We start from the raw sequence: 13,274 nt of genomic DNA on the forward strand, positions 1-13,274 counted from the left end.
TAAGGAAAAAACAACAACTTTTTCATACAAACGAAGAAAAGGCATGGTTTAACGCACGGTCGTGATGACTGCAGAGGCATCGTTCAATCCTATGAGTTCTCTATAGGCACAGGTGTATACTAGCAGAGGCATGGTTTGTTTAACTTTACTAAATTGGAGAACGGCGCCTCCGGCGCTTGGGAACGTCCTGCTCGCCTTCGGCTCGTTTAATTTTCATAAACATCTTGGAGGGGGGCATAGGTCGAAGTGTGTGTTTGTCGTGCAGCGTGCTGGTTCGTGCGGCGTGTTGTCCGTCGTGGTGTGACACGGCGCCTCCGGCGCTTGGGAACCTCCTGCTCGCCTTCAGCTCGTTTAATTTTTATACAGGTCGTGCAAAATCCAAGCTCCTTTGCTTGGAAAGGCACGGGTTTGAAGCATGTGCAGTCACGTGTGCTTATCAGCTAGCCATGGTTGAGGCGCTAGAGGTATGTGCGTGCATGTACATGTGTGGATCCTCTTGAGGCATTGCTATGTCACCTCCGGAGGCATGGGTTTGAAGCATCTGCAGTCACGTGTGCGTAGCAGCTAGCACATGGTTTAGGTAGTAGAGGTATGTGTGTGCATGCACATGTGTATATTCTCCGGAGGCATGGGGCCTTGTCGCATGCGGAGGCACGGGTGTGAAGCATCTCCAATCATGTGTGCGTAGAAGCTAGCCACGGTTGAGGCGCTTTTGGTATGTGTGTGTGTGTGTGGATATAGTCCGGGGGCATGGTCACGCAGGCTTTGGAGGCACAGGGCCATGTCGCCTCTGGAGGCACGGGCGGGTGGTCTCCAAAGTCATGTGTAGGAGTTCGTTTTGGGAGTCACTGCTGCCGTACAGATAAAAAGAGGCACTGTTGTTTATAGTGTAGTGGCACTCTCTGATAATGTTCTCTTTCCAACATGAACACGCAATTTGTAACTAGATTACATACAAATATGAGTCATTGTTAAACGGTTTTGTCACGTCTTGATGGAATTAGCCTCGCTGGCTAAATCAAAAGTTTTAGTCTTCATTCTTGCCGAAGATCTTGCTAATCTCGTCACCCATTGCATTAGCTTTGACTTGATTCATCTCGCTAAGTAAAAGAATGTACATTGCCTCTGCCCTCCAGTCTTCGACTTCATCCTGTGAAATTTTGCCGAGAAGAGAAGTATATTATTAGAGTTGGTGCATAAAAGTTGTATATAAGTAAAAATATATATATTCCAATTGGTGCATAAAAATATATATAAGTAATATATATATATATATATATATATAGATATATATATATATATGTATTGTGTCGAGAAGATTTTCATTGAGAACTTACTGTCAAATATTCCAGGTCTTCGATGAACTTTTCACCATTGTAGAGGAATGCAAGCTTTAAAGAGCAAATGGTGATTCACCTTTTTCTACCACTGGAACATCTTGCACGGTATGAAACTGCCATCTTGTATTCTTGGGATTCATTGCTTGTCCTATTATGGCGTTGAAGACTTCTTTTATCCTAGCTACCTAGGAATTGCATTTTGTAATTGTTTTAATATTGCAACTTGTAAAACTGAAAAAATTGTTATTAACAAATGCTTACGATTGCCGACTTATGAACATGATATTCCTGAAATTGTATTTTTCTTTCGTTTCCAGCCTCTTCATTTTCCCGAAGAACTTGATCTGCTTCAAATTGATCAAATTGATCCATGTCTAACTTTTCTTTCTCAAATTCCTCTAGAGTCGCTTCTCGAGGACCAATAATGTGAACTTTATATTTATAATGCTTACCGAGCCCTCGTGGCCGGATAGAATGGATTCCAGAAGACTGACAACATCACCGACGGATTTTTGAGAGCGCCGAGTTCCAAAATAGCATCCGCGGACGCCCTCGGTGACGGCGGACAGCTTGAAAATGGTCACGATATGAACTGTTTCTCCATCGTTAAAAAGACGGGCAACAGAGATCTCGCGGCAGTCGAGATTCAGAGGAGCGGTGCACCATAAAGGACGCCACCGACGAGCAAGGATTCGAGTACGGATGCCCTCCTTGATAGGCAGACGAGAGATGATCTCACCTAGGACGGCGTCGGAGAGATTGTTGATGCGGTCCGGACGGCATCCCTCTTCTTCCTCCTTGGATCGATCGCTTCCCTCCCCTCTGGCGACCAGCACACCACCAGAATGCGGCATCGCTGGTGGCGCCACTCTCACCCTCTTGGAGCTAGGAGCAGCACATTCCATCTCAATCTCCATTGCTGGGGTCGCGCCGCCCACGACCAGTGCTCAGTGCGGTGGATCTACAAAATAGATTACATCCTGTAGACCCAAGAAACGACTTAAATACTGAGGGGGCGGGAGGGGTACAGATTAATTACCTCTCTTTTTTTGTCCTGTAAATGGTAGATGCCTACTTGAAACATTAAATATAGACACGGCTTTGATGGTACAGGATGCACTGTTGTACACGTAGACCAGGCACGGGCGTGCCCCTCCATATTTTAATTATTTTCGACACAAATTCATTAAAAGAATATGTTCCACGCCAGAAGCACAGTTCTACAATCATCTTGCCTCTGTGATCTGCAAAATTTTCCACGGGCACGTTAACCATGAAGTCACTAGAATTTGTTTCAGAAATATTCATATTCATATTCATTCAGAGAAGCACACAAAGATCCGGAGTAGCATACATAGGGATGTTCATAAATAATTTCAGAGTAGCACATAGTACCATACATATTCATTCTCATTCAGATCTTACAAAGAGCACCACTTATAGATAGATAGGAAGATAGATAGATAGATAGATACATACATAGAGAAAACAGATCAGTCATAACGCTGGAAGAAACGATCCCACTTTGCCCTAGTAGCTGGATGCGGAGCCATGACTGCTCTTCTCCTCGCCCAAGCAACTATTTGCATGAAGCTCCTTCCCCTTCCAACAGGGAAAACAAGTTCAAGTCTTCATCGTTGCACTTCTCCAGCACCTTATCAGAGAGCCGGCGGTTGTACTCCTGCTCCTGCTCATCCTGGGCGGCCACCTCTTCCCTCTGCATGCACCTCCTCCTCCTCCTCCTCTGCTGTGCTGCTGGAGGCCTCACCCCCATGGCCTCTCCCTCCTCCTGTGTTACATATCCCATATCAGGATCAGGTTGCATCTCTAGGGTTTGATGTCGGTGGCCGCTGATGGAGTGTCTGGGAAGGGGTGGCCGCTGTGGGGAGGCGTTTATATTGACACTGGTGGAGGGACGCAATGACCCACTCGAGAGACGCTATTCTTAAAAGCATGGGCGTGAAGTCTCTACAGCCACGGTTCTGTATCAAGTAGCCTCATGACTTGTGGACTCACAATGGCGTGGATGTTCGTGGCTGCCTGTGTTTCAATGTTAAGGGTCACGGGCATGGTGTGGAATTATATAGAGTCACGCTCGCATGTGTTTGTGTTCCGAATGATTCCGTCGACTCAATCAGATGGAGAGGCACGGGCGTTAAGCCCACAAAGGCATAGTTTGGTGTTACGCACAGTCACGTTCATTTCTTTAATTGCGGAAACCCTGCGGAATGGGTTTGGATGTGAACACTCACTGTTTACTCTATGAGGCACGGAATGGCCTGTTTGATAGACGCTGCTATGGTATATTATTCGCACGGTCGTGAGTCCTAGGAAGTCATGGCGTGGTATTGTGAAGAGTCACGCTAGTTTGTCTTCATGTTCCAGATGATTCTGTTGAACCGTTCGCAAGGACAGGCACAGCCGTGAACCCCGGAGAGGCATCATTATGCTTTACCCAGAGTCACATTTGTGCGTTTATTGCAGAAACCCAACGGTTCGACGGGCGTCTCCTCGTATTCGGGTGTGAACACCACGTGGCGCCGCTCCGGAAACCCAATGGTCCGATGGGCGTCTCCTCCGGTGACGCCGCTCTAGCTTGTTGCCCGGGGGGAAGCTCCGGCTATTTAAGGCGGACGGACGGAGTCTCGAAACCCTAGCCACATCCTACTCCTCCCTTTGTCCGCCGCCATGCCTTCCATTCCTCTTACTCCTCTCTATCCTCTGACCATCTCCGCCATGGCTGGGCACAAGGAGACTACTCCGGAGCGTCGTGTCCTGTCGTGGGAGAAGATCCGAGATGGCGAGGGCCCCTCATCTGTAAGTCCACTCTGCTTCCGCTTCTGCTTCATTCGTTTTTTCTTTCACCTAATTTGATGAGGGTGTGTCTTCCTGATACTGATTCCCAGTCAATTGAAGATAGGGTTAGGCTCCATCACGAACTCGTTCAGAACCGCCCCGTCGCACAATTAAGGAGCAACTCAAAGTTGAGAAAAAGGAAGGGAGTGGTGTGCTGGGTGTCGTTAGGAAGATCTAACAGCTCCCGTAGCGACGGTGAACTCTTAGGACCAGTCGATGGTTCGCACAAGCAGAATCATCTCGGGCGCGATCAGTCTGAGACCTACGTTTGGGTCGTAGTTAAGCAGGATAATTCGGTGGACATCATCAACTAGTGGAAGAATCTTTACAAGCGCAAAAAAGCCAAGAATGATGAGCTATTGAGGGTCGTCGATGGCTGCAGGGAGTTCCGTGAGGAGAGCCATTGTGAGATAGCGATGCTGGAGAAGAACCTCTACAGCTGGACGGAGTTGTACGACGAGAGCAAAGCCAGCATCGCAGATCTTAGGAATGAGAAGGCGAAGCTCCTCATTGAGCACGACCGTTTGGTGGATGAATCAGAGGGTTTGAAAATGGAGATCAAGGAACTGCGCGCCCAGCAACCCAACGAGAAGTCTCTGGGAACTAAGTCACACAGGCAGTTTCATCTCGGAGGCGATAAGCCTAAGAGCTCTGTCTTTGACCAGATGAATAAGATCCTCGACGACACCATTGCGTTAATTAAGAAGAATGATGCGGTTGACGTCATCAAGTCCTGGAAGAGGCATTATGAACTGGAGGTGGCTACGAATGCTGAGCTCTTGAGGGTCGTCGAGCACTGGAGGAAGCTCTATAAGGAGAACAAAGCCTTCATCGCAGTTCTTATGAATGAGAAGGCGATGCTCACCGTTGAGCGCGACCGGCTGGTGGAGCAATCAGAGGGTATGAAAAATGGAGTCTGAGGGATTGTGCGCCCAGCAAACGAACAAGCAGTCTCTGGGGACTAGATAGATAGCAGCGGCCCTGATCGTTGTACCTGAAGCAATTAAGCAGTGGACTAGAAGTTTCTTATTTTGTGTTGTGAAATTTCGTTGTCAGTAAATTTGTTAACAAATGTATTTTGGTTTCCAGTATCGTTGTAATGAGGCAATGTTGGTTCGCAGTGGATTGAAGTTTCTCTTTTTTTTCTTTCGTAATATCGTTGTGTGGAAACTTTTGTAACATCATGTGAACATTATCTGTTTACTTTGTGAGGAACGTAATGGCCGATTCGAGAGACAATGTTTTTGAAAGCACTGCTACGTCTTGAGCTTGCGTTGGTTTTCCCCGAAGAGGAGAGGATGATGCAGCAGAGTAGCGTAAGTATTTCCCTCAGTTTTTGAGAACCAAGGTATCAATCCAGTAGGAGGCCACGCACAAGTCCCTCGTACCTACACAAAACAAATAACTCCTCGCAACCAACGCGAATAGGGGTTGTCAATCCCTTCATGGTCACTTACGAGAGTGAGATCTGATAGAGATGATAGATAATATTTTTGGTATTTTTGGTATAAATATGCAAAGTAAAATAAAAGGCAAAGTAAAGAGCAAAGCAATAATAAAAGCGTAGGAAGATTAATATGATGAAAATAGACCCGGGGGCCATAGGTTTCACTAGTGGCTTCTCTCAAGAGCATAAGTATTTTACGGTGGGTGAACGAATTACTGTTGAGCAATTGACAGAATTGAGCATAGTTATGAGAATATCTAGGTATGATCATGTATATAGGCATCACCTCCGAGACAAGTAGACCGACTCCTGCCTGCATCTACTACTATTACTCCACTCATCGACCGCTATCCAGCATGCATCTAGAGTATTAAGTTAATGAAAACAGAGTAACGCCTTAAGCAAGATGACATGATGTAGAGGAATAAATTCATGCAATATGATAAATACCCCATCTTGTTATCCTCGATGGCAACAATACAATACGTGCCTTGCAACCCTTTCTGTCACTGGGTAAGGACACCGCAAGATCGAACCCAAAGCTAAGCACTTCTCCCATTGCAAGAACTACCAATCTAGTTGGCCAAACCAAACGGATAATTCGAAGAGACTTGCAAAGATAACTCAATCATACATAAAAGAATTCAGAGAAGATTCAAATATTGTTCATAGATAATCTTGATATAAACCCACAATTCATCGGTCTCAACAAACACACTGCAAAAAGAAGATTACATCGAATAGATCTCCACGAGAGAGGGGGAGAACATTGTATTGAGATCCAAAAAGAGAGAAGAAGCCATCTAGCTACTAGCTATGGACCCAAAGGTCTGAAGTAAACTACTCACACTTCATCGGAGAGGCTATGGTGATGATGTAGAAGCCCTCCGTGTTGGAATCCCCTTCCGGCAGAGCTCCGGAACAGGCCCCAAGATGGGATCTCGTGGATACAGAAAGTTGCGGCGGTGGAATTAGGTTTTTGGCTCCGTATTTGATCTGTCGGGGGTACGTAGGTATATATAGGAGGAAGAAGTACGTCGGTGGAGCTTCGGGGGGCCCACGAGGCAGGGGACGCACCCAAGGGGGGCGCCCTCCTCCCTCATGGCTGCCTCCCTCCTTTCTTGGCCGAGGGTCCAAGTCTCCTGGATCTTATCTGATGAGAAAATCATGTTCCCGAAGGTTTTATTCTGTTTGGACTCCGTTTGATATTCCGTTTCTTCGAAACACTGAAATAGGCAAAAAAACAGCAATTCTGGGCTGGGCCTCCGGTTAATAGGTTAGTCCCAAAAGTAATATAAAAGTGGAAAATAAAGCCCAATATAGTCCAAAACAATAGATAATATAGCATGGAGCAATCAAAAATTATAGATACGTTGGAGACGTATCAGGCATCCCCAAGCTTAATTCCTGCTCGTCCTCGAGTAGGTAAATGATTAAAAGAGAATTTTTGATGCGGAGTGCTACTTGGCATAATTTCAATGTAACTCTTCTTAATCGTGGTATGAATATTCAGATCCGAAAGATTCAAGACAAAAGTTCATATTGACATAAAAATAATAATACTTCAAGCATACTGACTAAGCAATTATGTCTTCTCAAAATAACATGGCTAAAGAAAGTTATCCCTACAAAATCATATAGTCTGGCTATGCTCTATCTTCACCACACAAAGTATTTAAATCATGCACAACCCCGATGACAAGCCAAGCAATTGTTTCATACTTTTGACATTCTCAAAACTTTTTCAATCTTCACGCAATACATGAGCGTGAGCCACGGATATAGCACTATATGTGGAATAGAATGGTGGTTGTGGAGAAGACAAAAAAGGAGGGGAAGATAGTCTCACATCAACTAGGCGTATCAACGGGCTATGGAGATGCCCATTAATAGATATCAATGTGAGTGAGTAGGGATTTCCATGCAACGGATGCACTAGAGCTATAAGTATATGAAAGCTCAACAAAAGAAACTAAGTGGGTGTGCATCCAACTCGCTTGCTCACGAAGACCTAGGGCAAATTTGAGGAAGCCCATCATTGGAATATACAAGCCAAGTTCTATAATGAAAAATTCCCACTAGTATATGAAAGTGACAAAATGAGAGACTCTCTATTATGAAGATCATGGTGCTACTTTGAAGCACAAGTGTGGTAAAAGGATAGTAACATTGTCCCTTCTCTCTTTTTCTCTCATTTTTTTTATTTGGGCCTTTTCTCTTTTTTTATGGCCTCTTTTTTTTCGTCCGGAGTCTCATCCCGACTTGTGGGGGAATCATAGTCTCCATCATCCTTTCCTCACTGGGACAATGCTCTAATAATGATGATCATCACACTTTTATTTACTTACAACTCAACAATTACAACTCGATACTTAGAACAAAATATGACTCTATGTGTATGCCTCCGGCGGTGTACCGGGATATGCAATGATTCATGAGTGACATGTATGAAAGAATTATGAACGGTGGCTTTGCCACAAATACGATGTCAACTACATGATCATGCTAAGCAATATGACAATGATGGAGTGTGTCATAATAAACGGAATGGTGGAAAGTTGCATGGCAATATATCTCGGAATGGCTATGGGAATGTCATAATAGGTAGGTATGGTGGCTGTTTTGAGGAAGGTATATGGTGGGTGTATGATACCGGCGAAAAGTGCGCGGTATTAGAAAGGCTAGCAATGGTGGAAGGGTGAGAAAAGTGCGTATAATCCATGGACTCAACATTAGTCATAAAGAACTCATATACTTATTGCAAAAATCTACAAGTTATCAAAGCAAAGTATTACGCGCATGCTCCTAGGGGGATAGATTGGTAGGAAAAGACCATCGCTCGTCCCCGACCGCCACTCATAAGGAAGACAATCAATAAATAAATCATGCTCCGACTTCATCACATAACGGTTCACCATACGTGCATGCTACGGGAATCACAAACTTTAACACAAGTATTTCTCAAATTCACAATTACTCAACTAGCATGACGCTAATATTACTACCTCCATATCTCAAAACAATTATCAAGCATCAAACTTTTCTTAGTATTCGACGCACTCCAAAGAAAGTTTTACAAATCTTGAATACCAAGCATATTATTATTTTTAGCAAATTACCATGCTATTTAAGACTCTCAAAATAATCTAAGTGAAGCATGAGAGATCAAAGGTTTCTTTAAAACAAATCCACCACCATGCTCTAAAAGATATAAGTGAAGCACTAGAGCAAAACTATATAGCTCAAAAGATATAAGTGAAGCACATAGAGCAAAACTATAAAGCTCAAAAGATATAAGTGAAGCGCATAGAGTATTCTAACAAATTCCAATTCATGTGTGGCTCTCTCAAAAGGTGTGTACAGAAAGGATGATTGTGGTAAACTAAAAATACGCAAATAATACAAGACGCTCCAAGCAAAACACATATCATGTGGTGAATAAAAATATAGCTCCAAGTAAAGTTACCGATGGAAGTGGACGAAAGAGGGGATGCCTTCCGGGGCATCCCCAAGCTTTGACTTTTTGGTATCCTTGTATTATCTTGTGGGTGCCATGGGCATCCCCAAGCTTAGGCTCTTGCCACTCCTTGTTCCATAATCCATCAAAATAATTTCACCCAAAACTTGAAAACTTCACAACACAAAACTCAACAGAAATCTCGTGAGCTCCGTTAGCGAAAGAAAACAAAAGACCACTTCAAGGTACTGTAATGAACTCATTCTTTATTTATATTGGTGTTAAACCTACTGTATTTCAACTTCTCTATGGATTATAAACTATTTTACTAGTCATAGATTCATCAAAATAAGCAAACAACACACGAAAAACAGAATCTGTCAAAAACAGAAGAGTCTGTAGTAATCTGTAACTAACGCAAACTTCTGGAACTCCAAAACTTCAGCCAAAATAGAAAGACCTAGGAAATTTGTTTATTGATCAGCAGCAATTGGAATCACTATTTTATCACGTTCTGGTGATTTTTAAAAATTGTTTTCATGAACAGAAATTTTCTGGAAATTACAACAAGATCAAATAACTATTATCCAAGAAGATCCTATAGGTTTAACTTGGCACAAACACTAATTAAAAGATAAAACCACATCTAAACAGAAGGTAGATGGATTATTTATTGAACGACAGAAAGGAAATATATTGGGTTGTCTCCCAACAAGCGCTTTTCTTTAAAGCCTTTTAGCTAGGCATTGATAATTTTAATGATGCTCGCAAGAAAGACAAGAATTGAAGCACAAAGAGAGCATCATGAAACACGTGACAAGCACATCTAAGTCTAACATACTTCCTATGCATAGGCATCTTATAGGCAAACAAATTGTCATAGCAAGCAAAAACTAGCATATGCAAGGAAGCGGAAAGAAACAATAGCAATCTCAACATAACGAGAGGTAATTTATTATCATGAAAATTTCTACGACCATATTTTCCTCTCTAATAATAATTACATGTGGGATCATAAGAAAATTCAACAAAATAGCTGTCACATAAAATATTTTCAACACAATCCACATGCATGCAAAGTTGACACTCTTCCGAAATAGTGGGATTAACATTAACTAAAGTCATGACCTCTCCAAACCCACTTTTATCAAAAATTTCATAAGATTGAATATTCTCCAAATATGTGGGATCTAAAGTTGACACTCTTCCAAACCCACTTTCAATATTATTGCAAACAATATTATCAATCTCATATTCATCATGGGGATTAAATAAATTTTCAAGATCATAGGAAGAATCACCCCAATCATGATCATTGCAGCAAGTAGTAGACATTGCAAAACTAGCATCCCCAAGCTTAGGGTTTTGCATATTATTAGCACAATTGACATCAAGAGAATTCATAGTAAAATCATTGATCATACTTTTCATCGAGGGAACTATCAAGCATGGGTGCAATAGCAACGATCTCATTTTTAACATAAGGAATTATAGCAAATTCGTCTTCACAAATATCGGCATCATGGCCACAAGAATAGCAAGCATCATGTTCATCAAGGGATATTTCAATCAAATCATCGGAATCATCATTTATAGATTCATGCATATCATAATTTTCTTCCAAAGCAATAGTCATTCTTTCAATAAATTCTTGGACATAGACATTATGAGCAAGGTTTTCATTGCAATATTTAAGTACGACGGAATTTTCAGATTTGTTGAGAGTAAAATCATATTTTTCAATCAAAGAAGCAACTTCATGAGCACCCTTAAAAACGAAAAATTCTTCAATTTGTTCGATATCATAGTAACTATAAACACCCTTTGCATAAGAAGATACGATTTCATTATCATTGAACTCACATAGGTAGGGAAGGTGTTTTTTAGGGTTCTTAGAGCAACAAGTAAAATCACACATTTCACAAAGATTCCAAGCATAGCATAGCAAACTATTTATATGATACCGTAATAGTCTCCCTTTTTCAGACAAACGATGACGCACAAAATGAGCATGCTCATCTAAAGATTTCCCATTAACTAGGCTAGTTGGGGTTTCAGCACGAGCGCATAAGGATCGAAGATGATCCAAATAGAACACTTTAAGTGGATCCATATCAATAGATTTTTAGCAAGCAAAGATGCAAGCAAATAGAAGGCACGTGGAAACACAAACAAAGATACATACGGGAAGAAGGCAAACGGAAAAGAGAGGGCGAATAAAACGGCAAGGGTGAAGTGGGGGAGAGGAAAATGAGAGGCAAATGGCAAATAATGTAATGCGAGAGATAAGGGATTGTGATAGGTACTTGATATGTTGACTTTTGCGTAGACTCCCCGGCAACGGCGCCAGAAATCCTTCTTCCTACGTCTTGAGCTTGCGTTGGTTTTCCCCGAAGAGGAGAGGATGATGCAGCAGAGTAGCGTAAGTATTTCCCTCAGTTTTTGAGAACCAAGGTATCAATCCAGTAGGAGGACACGCACAAGTCCCTCGTACCTACAAAAACAAATAACTCCTCGCAACCAACGCGAATAGGGGTTGTCAATCCCTTCATGGTCACTTACGAGAGTGAGATCTGATAGAGATGATAGATAATATTTTTGGTATTTTTGGTATAAAGATGCATAATAAAATAAAAGGCAAAGTAAAGAGCAAAGCAATAATAAAAGCGTAGGAAGATTAATATGATGAAAATAGACCCGGGGGCCATAGGTTTCACTAGTGGCTTCTCTCAAGAGCATAAGTATTTTACGGTGGGTGAACGAATTACTGTTGAGCAATTGACAAAATTGAGCATAGTTATGAGAATATCTAGGTATGATCATGTATATAGGCATCACGTCCGAGACAAGTAGACCGACTCCTGCCTGCATCTACTACTATTACTCCACTCATCGACCGCTATCCAGCATGCATCTAGAGTATTAAGTTAATGAAAACAGAGTAATGCCTTAAGCAAGATGACATGATGTAGAGGAATAAATTCATGCAATATGATAAATACCCCATCTTGTTATCCTCGATGGCAACAATACAATACGTGCCTTGCAACCCTTTCTGCCACTGGGTAAGGACACCGCAAGATCGAACCCAAAGCTAAGCACTTCTCCCATTGCAAGAACTACCAATCTAGTTGGCCAAACCAAACGGATAATTTGAAGAGACTTGCAAAGATAACTCAATCATACATAAAAGAATTCAGAGAAGATTCAAATATTGTTCATAGATAATCTTGATCATAAAGCCACAATTCATCAGTCTCAACAAACACACCGCAAAAAGAAGATTACATCGAATAGATCTCCACGAGAGAGGGGGAGAACATTGTATTGAGATCCAAAAAAAGAGAAGAAGCCATCTAGCTACTAGCTATGGACCCAAAGGTCTGAAGTAAACTACTCACACTTCATCGGAGAGGCTACGGTGATGATGTAGAAGCCCTCCGTGGTGGAATCCCCTTCCGGCGGAGCTCCGGAATAGGCCCCAAGATGGGATCTCGTGGATACAAAAAGTTGCGGCGGTGGAATTAGGTTTTTGGCTCCGTATCTGATCTGTCGGGGGTACGTAGGTATATATAGGAGGAAGAAGTACGTCGGTGGAGCTTCGGGGGGCCCACGAGGCAGGGGGCGCGCCCTAGGGGGGCGCCCTCCACCCTCGTGGCTGCCTCCCTCCTTTCTTGGCCGAGGTTCCAAGTCTCCTGGATCTTATCTGACGAGAAAATCACGTTCCCGAAGGTTTTATTCCATTTGGACTCCGTTTGATATTCCGTTTCTTCGAAACACTGAAATAGGCAAAAAAACAGCAATTCTGGGCTGGGCCTCCGGTTAATAGGTTAGTCCCAAAAGTAATATAAAAGTGGAAAATAAAGCCCAATATAGTCCAAAACAATAGATAATATAGCATGGAGCAATCAAAAATTATAGATACGCTGGAGACGTATCAAGCACGGGCGTGAAGTCTCTACAGCCACGGTTCTGTGTACCAACTAGAGTCATGACTTGTCCACTCATGAAGGCGTGGACGTTCCTGGCATTCTGTGTTTCAGTGTTTCGGGTCATAGGCACGGGTGGGAAGCCATAAAGGCATGGTGTGGTATTATATAGAGTCATGTTCGCTTGTGTTTGTGTTCTGAATGATTCCGTCGACTCGTTCAGACGGAGAGGCACGGACGAGAAC

Source organism: Aegilops tauschii, chromosome 2 (genome assembly GCF_002575655.3).
Source record: "Aegilops tauschii subsp. strangulata cultivar AL8/78 chromosome 2, Aet v6.0, whole genome shotgun sequence".
Lineage (NCBI taxonomy): Eukaryota > Viridiplantae > Streptophyta > Magnoliopsida > Poales > Poaceae > Aegilops > Aegilops tauschii.